Source organism: Spermophilus citellus (genome assembly GCF_964194105.1).
Source record: "Spermophilus citellus genome assembly, chromosome: 18".
Taxonomy (NCBI): Eukaryota; Metazoa; Chordata; class Mammalia; order Rodentia; family Sciuridae; genus Spermophilus; species Spermophilus citellus.
In genome coordinates this window covers 32,203,472-32,217,678 of record NC_138200.1, presented here as the reverse complement: position 1 = coordinate 32,217,678, position 14,207 = coordinate 32,203,472, and positions in this window count along the sequence as shown.

The window sequence follows — 14,207 nt, the reverse complement described above, 5'->3', positions numbered from 1 at the left end:
TCAAGTGGGAATGGTGTACTGATCATTACCCCCAAGTAACATCAAGATTGGGTGAAATAACATTTGCTGAGATTTCAGGAAACTTGTAGTTTTTTGGAAGCTAACCAACCACTTTCAGACGAATTAGGTTTTCATCAGTCTCTGCTTAGGGCTACTTGAATAGGATACAAACAGTACAGACAGAACTTAGAACTGCTTTATTGTGTCAAGTTTCAAGGAGCTAGCCCAAACCTTGTTGGATTTAGATTTCCAACTTCATCTACCAATATAGGAGAAAACAGAGTGAAACCTAAAAATTCAAACTGTTACTGCAGAGGAATGCTTCAAGCTATAAGAACGAAATTTGGTGAGTCAAGTCGGAAAGGTGTACTGATCATTTCCTCCAAGTATCATCAAGATTGGGTGAAATAACATTTGCTGAGATTTCAGGAAACTCGTAGATTTTTGGAAGCTAGGCAACCCCTTTCAGAAGAAAGTGGTTTTTCTTAGGCTGTGCTTAGGGTTACTTGAATAGGAAACAAACTGCATAGTTAGAACTTAGAGCTGCTTTATTATGTCAAGTTTCAAGGAGCTAGCACAAACCGTGTTGGATTTAGAGTTCCAAATTAAACTCTCAATATAGGAGAAAACAGAGTGAAACCTAAAAATTCAAACTGTTACTGCAGAGGAATGCTTCAAGCTATAAGGACGAAATTTGGTGAGTCAAGTGGGAATGGTGTACTGATAATTACCTCCAAGTATCATCAAGATTGGGTGAAATAACATTTGCTGAGATTTCAGGAAACTCGTAGTTTTTTTGGAAGCTAGGCAACCCCTTTCAGAGGAAAGTGGTTTTTCTCAGGCTGTGCTTAGGGTTACTTGAATAGGAAACAAACTGTATAGTTAGAACTTAGAAATACTTTATTGTGTCAAGTTTCAAGGAGCTAGCACAAACCGTGTTGGATTTAGAGTTCCAAATTCATCTATCAATATAGGAGAAAACAGAGTGAAACCTAAAAATTCAAACTGTTACTGCAGAGGAATCCTTCAAGCTACAAGAACGAAATTTGGTGAGTCAAGTCGGAAAGGTGTACTGATCATTTCCTCCAAGTATCATCAAGATTGGGTGAAATAACATTTGCTGAGATTTCAGGAAACTCGTAGTTTTTTGGAAGCTAGGCAACCCCTTTCAGAGGAAAGTGGTTTATCTCAGGCTGTCCTTAGTGTTACTTGAATAGGAAACAAACTGTATAGTTAGAACTTAGAACTACTTTATTGTGTCAAGTTTCAAGGAGCTAGCACAAACCGTGTTGGATTTAGAGTTCCAAATTCATCTATCAATATAGGAGAAAACAGAGTGAAAACCTAAAAATTCAAACTGTTACTGCAGAGGAATGCTTCAAGCTATAAGAACGAAATTTGGTGAGTCAAGTGGGAATGGTGTACTGATCATTACCCCCAAGTAACATCAAGATTGGGTGAAATAACATTTGCTGAGATTTCAGGAAACTTGTAGTTTTTTGGAAGCTAACCAACCACTTTCAGATGAATTAGGTTTTCATCAGTCTCTGCTTAGGGCTACTTGAATAGGATACAAACAGTACAGACAGAACTTAGAACTGCTTTATTGTGTCAAGTTTCAAGGAGCTAGCCCAAACCTTGTTGGATTTAGATTTCCAACTTCATCTACCAATATAGGAGAAAACAGAGTGAAACCTAAAAATTCAAACTGTTACTGCAGAGGAATGCTTCAAGCTATAAGAACGAAATTTGGTGAGTCAAGTCGGAAAGGTGTACTGATCATTTCCTCCAAGTATCATCAAGATTGGGTGAAATAACATTTGCTGAGATTTCAGGAAACTCGTAGATTTTTGGAAGCTAGGCAACCCCTTTCAGAAGAAAGTGGTTTTTCTTAGGCTGTGCTTAGGGTTACTTGAATAGGAAACAAACTGCATAGTTAGAACTTAGAGCTGCTTTATTATGTCAAGTTTCAAGGAGCTAGCACAAACCGTGTTGGATTTAGAGTTCCAAATTAAACTCTCAATATAGGAGAAAACAGAGTGAAACCTAAAAATTCAAACTGTTACTGCAGAGGAATGCTTCAAGCTATAAGAACGAAATTTGGTGAGTCAAGTGGGAATGGTGTACTGATAATTACCTCCAAGTATCATCAAGATTGGGTGAAATAACATTTGCTGAGATTTCAGGAAACTCGTAGTTTTTTTGGAAGCTAGGCAACCCCTTTCAGAGGAAAGTGGTTTTTCTCAGGCGGTGCTTAGGGTTACTTGAATAGGAAACAAACTGTATAGTTAGAACTTAGAAATACTTTATTGTGTCAAGTTTCAAGGAGCTAGCACAAACCGTGTTGGATTTAGAGTTCCAAATTCATCTATCAATATAGGAGAAAACAGAGTGAAACCTAAAAATTCAAACTGTTACTGCAGAGGAATCCTTCAAGCTACAAGAACGAAATTTGGTGAGTCAAGTCGGAAAGGTGTACTGATCATTTCCTCCAAGTATCATCAAGATTGGGTGAAATAACATTTGCTGAGATTTCAGGAAACTCGTAGTTTTTTGGAAGCTAGGCAACCCCTTTCAGACTAAAGTGGTTTTTCTCAGGCTGTCCTTAGGGTTACTTGAATAGGAAACAAACTGTATAGTTAGAACTTAGAACTACTTTATTGTGTCAAGTTTCAAGGAGCTAGCACAAACCGTGTTGGATTTAGAGTTCCAAATTCATCTATCAATATAGGAGAAAACAGAGTGAAACCTAAAAATTCAAACTGTTACTGCAGAGGAATGCTTCAAGCTATAAGAACGAAATTTGGTGAGTCAAGTGGGAATGGTGTACTGATCATTACCTCCAAGTATCATCAAGATTGGGTGAAATAACATTTGCTGAGATTTCAGGAAACTTGTAGTTTTTTGGAAGCTAACCAACCCCTTTCAGACGAATTAGGTTTTCATCAGTCTCTGCTTAGGGCTACTTGAATAGGATACAAACAGTACAGACAGAACTTAGAACTGCTTTATTGTGTCAAGTTTCAAGGAGCTAGCCCAAACCTTGTTGGATTTAGAGTTCCAACTTCATCTATCAATATAGGAGAAAACAGAGTGAAAACCTAAAAATTCAAACTGTTACTGCAGAGGAATGCTTCAAGCTATAAGAACGAAATTTGGTGAGTCAAGTGGGAATGGTGTACTGATCATTACCTCCAAGTATCATCAAGATTGGGTGAAATAACATTTCTGAGATTTCAGGAAACTCGTAGTTTTTTGGAAGCTAGCAACCCCTTTCAGACGAAAGTGGTTTTTCTCAGGCTGTGCTTAGGGTTACTTGAATAGGAAACAAACTGTATAGTTAGAACTTAGAACTACTTTATTGTGTCAAGTTTCAAGGAGCTAGCACAAATCGTGTTGGATTTAGAGTTCCAAATTCATCTATCACTATAAGAGAAATAAGAGTGAAACCTAAAAATTCAAACTGTTACTGCAGAGGAATGCTTCAAGCTATAAGAACGAAATTTGGTGAGTCAAGTGGGAATGGTGTACTGATCATTACCTCCAAGTATCAGCAAGATTGGGTGAAATAACATTTGCTGAGATTTCAGAAAACTCGTAGTTTTTTGGAAGCTAGGCAACCCCTTTCAGACGAAAGTGGTTTTCATCAGTCTCTGCTTAGTGCTACTTGAATAGGAAACAAAGAGTACAGACAGAACTTAGAACTGCTTTATTTTGTCAAGTTTCAAGGAGCTAGCACAAACCGTGTTGGATTTAGAGTTCCAAATTCATCTATCAATATAGGAGAAAACAGAGTGAAACCTAAAAATTCAAACTGTTACTGCAGAGGAATCCTTCAAGCTATAAGAACAAAATTTGGTGAGTCAAGTCGGAAAGGTGTACTGATCATTTCCTCCAAGTATCATCAAGATTGGGTGAAATAACATTTGCTGAGATTTCAGGAAACTCGTAGTTTTTTGGAAGCTAGGCAACCCCTTTCAGACTAAAGTGGTTTTTCTCAGGCTGTCCTTAGGGTTACTTGAATAGGAAACAAACTGTATAGTTAGAACTTAGAACTACTTTATTGTGTCAAGTTTCAAGGAGCTAGCACAAACCGTGTTGGATTTAGAGTTCCAAATTCTTCTATGAATATAGGAGAAAACAGAGTGAAACCTAAAAATTCAAACTGTTACTGCAGAGGAATGCTTCAAGCTATAAGAACGAAATTTGGTGAGTCAAGTGGGAATGGTGTACTGATCATTACCTCCAAGTATCATCAAGATTGGGTGAAATAACATTTCTGAGATTTCAGGAAACTCGTAGTTTTTTGGAAGCTAGCAACCACTTTCAGACGAAAGTGGTTTTTTTCAGGCTGTGCTTAGGGTTACTTGAATAGGAAACAAACTGTATAGTTAGAACTTAGAACTACTTTATTGTGTCAAGTTTCAAGGTGCTAGCCCAAACCTTGTTGGATTTAGAGTTCCAACTTCATCTATCAATATAGGAGAAAACACAGTGAAACCTAAAAATTCAAACTGTTACTGCAGAGGAATGCTTCAAGGTATAAGAACGAAATTTGGTGAGTCAAGTGGGAATGGTGTACTGATCATTACCTCCAAGTATCATCAAGATTGGGTGAAATAAAATTTGCTGAGATTTAAGAAAACTCGTAGTTTTTTGGAAGCTAGGCAACCCCTTCAGACGAAAGTGGTTTTCATCAGTCTCTGCTTAGGGCTACTTGAATAGGATACAAACAGTACAGACAGAACTTAGAACTGCTTTATTGTGTCAAGTTTCAAGGAGCTAGCATAAACCGTGTTGGATTTAGAGTTCCAAATTCATCTATCAATATAGGAGAAAACAGAGTGAAACCTAAAAATTCAAACTGTTACTGCAGAGGAATGCTTCAAGCTATAAGAACGAAATATGGTGAGTCAAGTGGGATTGGTGTACTAATCATTACCTCCAAGTATCATCAAGATTGGGTGAAATAAAATTTGCTGAGATTTCAGGAAACTCGTAGTTTTTTGGAAGCTAGGCAACCCCTTTCAGATGAATTTGGTTTTCATCAGTCTCTTTTGGGCTACTTGAATAGGAAACAAACAGTACAGAGAGAACTTAGAACTGCTTTTTTTTGTCAAGTTTCAAGGAGCTAGCACAAACCGTGTTGGATTTAGAGTTCCAAATTCATCTATCAATATAGGAGAAAACAGAGTGAAACCTAAAAATTCAAACTGTTACTGCAGAGGAATGCTTTAAGCTATAAGAACGAAATTTGGTGAATCAAGTGGGAATGGTGTACTGATCATTTCCTCCAAGTATCATCAAGATTGGGTGAAATAACATTTGCTGAGATTTCAGGAAACTCGTAGATTTTTGGAAGCTAGGCAACCCCTTTCAGAAGAAAGTGGTTTTTCTCAGGCTGTGCTTAGGGTTACTTGAATAGGAAACAAACTGTATAGTTAGAACTTAGAGCTGCTTTATTATGTCAAGTTTCAAGGAGCTAGCACAAACCGTGTTGGATTTAGAGTTCCATATTCATCTATCAATATAGGAGAAAACAGAGTGAAACCTAAAAATTCAAACTGTTACTGCAGAGGAATGCTTCAAGCTATAACAACGAAATTTGGTGAGTCAAGTGGGAATGGTGTACTGATCATTACCTCCAGGTATCATCAAGATTGGGTGAAATAATATTTGCTGAGATTTCTGGAAACTCATCGTTTTTTGGAAGCTAGGCAACCCCTTTCAGACGAAAGTGGTTTTTCTCAGGCTGTGCTTAGGGTTACTTGAATAGGAAACAAACTGTATAGTTAGAACATAGAAATACTTTATTGTGTCAAGTTTCAAGGAGCTAGCACAAACCGTGTTGGATTTAGAGTTCCATATTCATCTATCAATATAGGAGAAAACAGAGTGAAACCTAAAAATTCAAACTGTTACTGCAGAGGAATGTTTTAGCTATAAGAACGAAATTTGGTGAGTCAAGTGGGAATGGTGTACTGATCATTACCTCCAAGTATCATCAAGATTGGGTGAAATAACTTTTGCTGAGATTTCAGGAAACTCATAGTTTTTTGGAAGCTAGGCAACCCCTTTCAGAGGAATTTGGTATTCATCAGTCTCTGCTTAGGGCTACTTGAATAGGAAACAAACAGTACAGACAGAACTTAAAACTGCTTTATTTTGTCCAGTTTCAAGGAGCTAGCACAAACCGTGTTAGATTTAGAGTTCCAAATTCATCTATCAATATAGGAGAAAACAGAGTGAAACCTAAAAATTCAAACTGTTACTGCAGAGGAATCCTTCAAGCTACAAGAACGAAATTTGGTGAGTCAAGTCGGAAAGGTGTACTGATCATTTCCTCCAAGTATCATTAAGATTGGGTGAAATAACTTTTGCTGAGATTTCAGGAAACTCGTAGATTTTTGGAAGCTAGGCAAAACCTTTCAGAAGAAAGTGGTTTTTCTCAGGCTGTGCTTAGGGTTACTTGAATAGGAAACAAACTGTATAGTTAGAACTTAGAGCTGCTTTATTATGTCAAGTTTCAAAAAGCTAGCACAAACCGTGTTGGATTTAGAGTTCCATATTCATATATCAGTATAGGAGAAAACAGAGTGAAACCTAAAAATTCAAACTGTTACTGCAGAGGAATGCTTCAAGCTATAAGAACGAAATTTGGTGAGTCAAGTGGGAATGGTGTACTGATCATTACCTCCAAGTATCATCAAGATTGGGTGAAATAATATTTGCTGAGATTTCTGGAAACTCATCGTTTTTTGGAAGCTAGGCAACCCCTTTCAGACGAAAGTGGTTTTTCTCAGGCTGTGCTTAGGGTTACTTGAATAGGAAACAAACTGTATAGTTAGAACGTAGAAATACTTTATTGTGTCAAGTTTCAAGAAGCTAGCACAAACCGTGTTGGATTTGGAGTTCCAAATTCATCTATCAATATAGGAGAAAATAGAGTGAAACCTAAAAATTCAAACTGTTACTGCAGAGGAATGCTTCAAGCTATAAGAACGAAATTTGGTGAGTCAAGTGGGAATGGTGTACTGATCATTACCTCCAAGTATCATCAAGATTGGGTGAAATAACATTTGCTGAGATTTCAGGAAACTCGTAGTTTTTTGGAAGCTAGGCAACCCCTTTCAGAGGAAAGTTGTTTATCTCAGGCTGTGCTTAGTGTTACTTGAATAGGAAACAAACTGTATAGTTAGAACTTACAACTACTTTATTGTGTCAAGTTTCAAGGTCTAGCACAAACCCTGTTGGATTTAGAGTTCCAAATTCATCTATCAATATAGGAGAAAACAGAGTGAAAACCTAAAAATTCAAACTGTTACTGCAGAGGAATGCTTCAAGGTATAAGAACGAAATTTGGTGAGTCAAGTGGGAATGGTGTACTGATCATTACCCCCAAGTAACATCAAGATTGGGTGAAATAACATTTGCTGAGATTTCAGGAAACTTGTAGTTTTTTGGAAGCTAACCAACCCCTTTCAGACGAATTAGGTTTTCATCAGTCTCTGCTTAGGGCTACTTGAATAGGATACAAACAGTACAGACAGAACTTAGAACTGCTTTATTGTGTCAAGTTTCAAGGAGCTAGCCCAAACCTTGTTGGATTTAGAGTTCCAACTTCATCTATAAATATAGGAGAAAACAGAGTGAAACCTAAAAATTCAAACTGTTACTGCAGAGGAATGCTTCAAGCTATAAGAACGAAATTTGGTGAGTCAAGTGGGAATGGTGTACTGATAATTACCTCCAAGTATCATCAAGATTGGGTGAAATAACATTTGCTGAGATTTCAGGAAACTCGTAGTTTTTTTGGAAGCTAGGCAACCCCTTTCAGACGAAAGTGGTTTTTCTCAGGCTGTGCTTAGGGTTACTTGAATAGGAAACAAACTGTATAATTAGAACTTAGAAATACTTTATTGTGTCAAGTTTCAAGGAGCTAGCACAAACCGTGTTGGATTTAGAGTTCCAAATTCATCTATCAATATAGGAGAAAACAGAGTGAAACCTAAAAATTCAAACTGTTACTGCAGAGGAATGCTTCAAGCTATAAGAACGAAATTTGGTGAGTCAAGTGGGAATGGTGTACTGATCATTACCTCCAAGTATCATCAAGATTGGGTGAAATAACATTTGCTGAGATTTCAGGAAACTCGAAGTTTTTTGGAAGCTAGGCAACCCCTTTCAGAGGAAAGTGGTTTATCTCAGGCTGTGCTTAGGGTTACTTGAATAGGAAACAAAGTGTATAGTTAGAACTTAGAACTACTTTATTGTGTCAAGTTTCAAGGAGCTAGCACAAACCGTGTTGGATTTAGAGTTCCAAATTCATCTATCAATATAGGAGAAAACAGAGTGAAAACCTAAAAATTCAAACTGTTACTGCAGAGGAATGCTTCAAGCTATAAGAACGAAATTTGGTGAGTCAAGTGGGAATGGTGTACTGATCATTACCCCCAAGTAACATCAAGATTGGGTGAAATAACATTTGCTGAGATTTCAGGAAACTTGTAGTTTTTTGGAAGCTAACCAACCCCTTTCAGACGAATTAGGTTTTCATCAGTCTCTGCTTAGGGCTACTTGAATAGGATACAAACAGTACAGACAGAACTTAGAACTGCTTTATTGTGTCAAGTTTCAAGGAGCTAGCACAAACCGTGTTAGATTTAGAGTTCCAAATTCATCTATCAATATAGGAGAAAACAGAGTGAAACCTAAAAATTCAAACTGTTACTGCAGAGGAATGCTTCAAGCTATAACAACGAAATTTGGTGAGTCAAGTGGGAATGGTGTACTGATCATTACCTCCAAGTATCATCAAGATTGGGTGAAATAATATTTGCTGAGATTTCTGGAAACTCATCGTTTTTTGGAAGCTAGGCAACCCCTTTCAGACGAAAGTGGTTTTTCTCAGGCTGTGCTTAGGGTTACTTGAATAGGAAACAAACTGTATAGTTAGAACATAGAAATACTTTATTGTGTCAAGTTTCAAGGAGCTAGCACAAACCGTGTTGGATTTAGAGTTCCATATTCATCTATCAATATAGGAGAAAACAGAGTGAAACCTAAAAATTCAAACTGTTACTGCAGAGGAATGTTTTAGCTATAAGAACGAAATTTGGTGAGTCAAGTGGGAATGGTGTACTGATCATTACCTCCAAGTATCATCAAGATTGGGTGAAATAACTTTTGCTGAGATTTCAGGAAACTCATAGTTTTTTGGAAGCTAGGCAACCCCTTTCAGAGGAATTTGGTATTCATCAGTCTCTGCTTAGGGCTACTTGAATAGGAAACAAACAGTACAGACAGAACTTAAAACTGCTTTATTTTGTCCAGTTTCAAGGAGCTAGCACAAACCGTGTTAGATTTAGAGTTCCAAATTCATCTATCAATATAGGAGAAAACAGAGTGAAACCTAAAAATTCAAACTGTTACTGCAGAGGAATCCTTCAAGCTACAAGAACGAAATTTGGTGAGTCAAGTCGGAAAGGTGTACTGATCATTTCCTCCAAGTATCATTAAGATTGGGTGAAATAACTTTTGCTGAGATTTCAGGAAACTCGTAGATTTTTGGAAGCTAGGCAAAACCTTTCAGAAGAAAGTGGTTTTTCTCAGGCTGTGCTTAGGGTTACTTGAATAGGAAACAAACTGTATAGTTAGAACTTAGAGCTGCTTTATTATGTCAAGTTTCAAAAAGCTAGCACAAACCGTGTTGGATTTAGAGTTCCATATTCATATATCAGTATAGGAGAAAACAGAGTGAAACCTAAAAATTCAAACTGTTACTGCAGAGGAATGCTTCAAGCTATAAGAACGAAATTTGGTGAGTCAAGTGGGAATGGTGTACTGATCATTACCTCCAAGTATCATCAAGATTGGGTGAAATAATATTTGCTGAGATTTCTGGAAACTCATCGTTTTTTGGAAGCTAGGCAACCCCTTTCAGACGAAAGTGGTTTTTCTCAGGCTGTGCTTAGGGTTACTTGAATAGGAAACAAAGTGTATAGTTAGAACTTAGAACTACTTTATTGTGTCAAGTTTCAAGGAGCTAGCACAAACCGTGTTGGATTTAGAGTTCCAAATTCATCTATCAATATAGGAGAAAACAGAGTGAAAACCTAAAAATTCAAACTGTTACTGCAGAGGAATGCTTCAAGCTATAAGAACGAAATTTGGTGAGTCAAGTGGGAATGGTGTACTGATCATTACCCCCAAGTAACATCAAGATTGGGTGAAATAACATTTGCTGAGATTTCAGGAAACTTGTAGTTTTTTGGAAGCTAACCAACCCCTTTCAGACGAATTAGGTTTTCATCAGTCTCTGCTTAGGGCTACTTGAATAGGATACAAACAGTACAGACAGAACTTAGAACTGCTTTATTGTGTCAAGTTTCAAGGAGCTAGCCCAAACCTTGTTGGATTTAGAGTTCCAACTTCATCTATAAATATAGGAGAAAACAGAGTGAAACCTAAAAATTCAAACTGTTACTGCAGAGGAATGCTTCAAGCTATAAGAACGAAATTTGGTGAGTCAAGTGGGAATGGTGTACTGATAATTACCTCCAAGTATCATCAAGATTGGGTGAAATAACATTTGCTGAGATTTCAGGAAACTCGTAGTTTTTTTGGAAGCTAGGCAACCCCTTTCAGACGAAAGTGGTTTTTCTCAGGCTGTGCTTAGGGTTACTTGAATAGGAAACAAACTGTATAATTAGAACTTAGAAATACTTTATTGTGTCAAGTTTCAAGGAGCTAGCACAAACCGTGTTGGATTTAGAGTTCCAAATTCATCTATCAATATAGGAGAAAACAGAGTGAAACCTAAAAATTCAAACTGTTACTGCAGAGGAATGCTTCAAGCTATAAGAACGAAATTTGGTGAGTCAAGTGGGAATGGTGTACTGATCATTACCTCCAAGTATCATCAAGATTGGGTGAAATAACATTTGCTGAGATTTCAGGAAACTCGAAGTTTTTTGGAAGCTAGGCAACCCCTTTCAGAGGAAAGTGGTTTATCTCAGGCTGTGCTTAGGGTTACTTGAATAGGAAACAAAGTGTATAGTTAGAACTTAGAACTACTTTATTGTGCCAAGTTTCAAGGAGCTAGCACAAACCGTGTTGGATTTAGAGTTCCAAATTCATCTATCAATATAGGAGAAAACAGAGTGAAAACCTAAAAATTCAAACTGTTACTGCAGAGGAATGCTTCAAGCTATAAGAACGAAATTTGGTGAGTCAAGTGGGAATGGTGTACTGATCATTACCCCCAAGTAACATCAAGATTGGGTGAAATAACATTTGCTGAGATTTCAGGAAACTTGTAGTTTTTTGGAAGCTAACCAACCCTTTTCAGACGAATTAGGTTTTCATCAGTCTCTGCTTAGGGCTACTTGAATAGGATACAAACAGTACAGACAGAACTTAGAACTGCTTTATTGTGTCAAGTTTCAAGGAGCTAGCCCAAACCTTGTTGGATTTAGAGTTCCAACTTCATCTATAAATATAGGAGAAAACAGAGTGAAACCTAAAAATTCAAACTGTTACTGCAGAGGAATGCTTCAAGCTATAAGAACGAAATTTGGTGAGTCAAGTGGGAATGGTGTAATGATAATTACCTCCAAGTATCATCAAGATTGGGTGAAATAACATTTGCTGAGATTTCAGGAAACTCGTAGTTTTTTTGGAAGCTAGGCAACCCCTTTCAGACGAAAGTGGTTTTTCTCAGGCTGTGCTTAGGGTTACTTGAATAGGAAACAAACTGTATAATTAGAACTTAGAAATACTTTATTGTGTCAAGTTTCAAGGAGCTAGCACAAACCGTGTTGGATTTAGAGTTCCAAATTCATCTATCAATATAGGAGAAAACAGAGTGAAACCTAAAAATTCAAACTGTTACTGAAGAGGAATGCTTCAAGCTATAAGAACGAAATTTGGTGAGTCAAGTGGGAATGGTGTACTGATCATTACCTCCAAGTATCATCAAGATTGGGTGAAATAACATTTGCTGAGATTTCAGGAAACTCGAAGTTTTTTGGAAGCTAGGCAACCCCTTTCAGAGGAAAGTGGTTTATCTCAGGCTGTGCTTAGGGTTACTTGAATAAAAAACAAACTGTATAGTTAGAACTTAGAACTACTTTATTGTGTCAAGTTTCAAGGAGCTAGCACAAACCGTGTTGGATTTAGAGTTCCAAATTCATCTATCAATATAGGAGAAAACAGAGTGAAAACCTAAAAATTCAAACTGTTACTGCAGAGGAATGCTTCAAGCTATAAGAACGAAATTTGGTGAGTCAAGTGGGAATGGTGTACTGATCATTACCCCCAAGTAACATCAAGATTGGGTGAAATAACATTTGCTGAGATTTCAGGAAACTTGTAGTTTTTTGGAAGCTAACCAACCACTTTCAGATGAATTAGGTTTTCATCAGTCTCTGCTTAGGGCTACTTGAATAGTATACAAAGAGTACAGACAGAACTTAGAACTGCTTTATTGTGTCAAGTTTCAAGGAGCTAGCCCAAACCTTGTTGGATTTAGATTTCCAACTTCATCTACCAATATAGGAGAAAACAGAGTGAAACCTAAAAATTCAAACTGTTACTGCAGAGGAATGCTTCAAGCTATAAGAACGAAATTTGGTGAGTCAAGTCGGAAAGGTGTACTGATCATTTCCTCCAAGTATCATCAAGATTGGGTGAAATAACATTTGCTGAGATTTCAGGAAACTCGTAGATTTTTGGAAGCTAGGCAACCCCTTTCAGAAGAAAGTGGTTTTTCTTAGGCTGTGCTTAGGGTTACTTGAATAGGAAACAAACTGCATAGTTAGAACTTAGAGCTGCTTTATTATGTCAAGTTTCAAGGAGCTAGCACAAACCGTGTTGGATTTAGAGTTCCAAATTAAACTCTCAATATAGGAGAAAACAGAGTGAAACCTAAAAATTCAAACTGTTACTGCAGAGGAATGCTTCAAGCTATAAGAACGAAATTTGGTGAGTCAAGTGGGAATGGTGTACTGATAATTACCTCCAAGTATCATCAAGATTGGGTGAAATAACATTTGCTGAGATTTCAGGAAACTCGTAGTTTTTTTGGAAGCTAGGCAACCCCTTTCAGAGGAAAGTGGTTTTTCTCAGGCTGTGCTTAGGGTTACTTGAATAGGAAACAAACTGTATAGTTAGAACTTAGAAATACTTTATTGTGTCAAGTTTCAAGGAGCTAGCACAAACCGTGTTGGATTTAGAGTTCCAAATTCATCTATCAATATAGGAGAAAACAGAGTGAAACCTAAAAATTCAAACTGTTACTGCAGAGGAATCCTTCAAGCTACAAGAACGAAATTTGGTGAGTCAAGTCGGAAAGGTGTACTGATCATTTCCTCCAAGTATCATCAAGATTGGGTGAAATAACATTTGCTGAGATTTCAGGAAACTCGTAGTTTTTTGGAAGCTAGGCAACCCCTTTCAGACGAAAGTGGTTTTCATCAGTCTCTGCTTAGGGCTACTTGAATAGGAAACAAAGAGTACAGACAGAACTTAGAACTGCTTTATTTTGTCAAGTTTCAAGGAGCTAGCACAAACCGTGTTGGATTTAGAGTTCCAAATTCATCTATCAATATAGGAGAAAATAGAGTGAAAACCTAAAAATTCAAACTGTTACTGCAGAGGAATGCTTCAAGCTATAAGAACGAAATTTGGTGAGTCAAGTGGGAATGGTGTACTGATCATTACCCCCAAGTAACATCAAGATTGGGTGAAATAACATTTGCTGAGATTTCAGGAAACTTGTAGTTTTTTGGAAGCTAACCAACCCCTTTCAGACGAATTAGGTTTTCATCAGTCTCTGCTTAGGGCTACTTGAATAGGATACAAACAGTACAGACAGAACTTAGAACTGCTTTATTGTGTCAAGTTTCAAGGAGCTAGCCCAAACCTTGTTGGATTTAGTGTTCCAACTTCATCTATCAATATAGGAGAAAACAGAGTGAAAACCTAAAAATTCAAACTGTTACTGAAGAGGAATGCTTCAAGCTATAAGAACGAAATTTGGTGAGTCAAGTGGGAATGGTGTACTGGTCATTACCTCCAAGTATCATCAAGATTGGGTGAAATAACATTTCTGAGATTTCAGGAAACTCGTAGTTTTTTGGAAGCTAGGCAACCCCTTTCAGACGAATTTGGTATTCATCAGTCTCTGCTTAGGGCTACTTGAATAG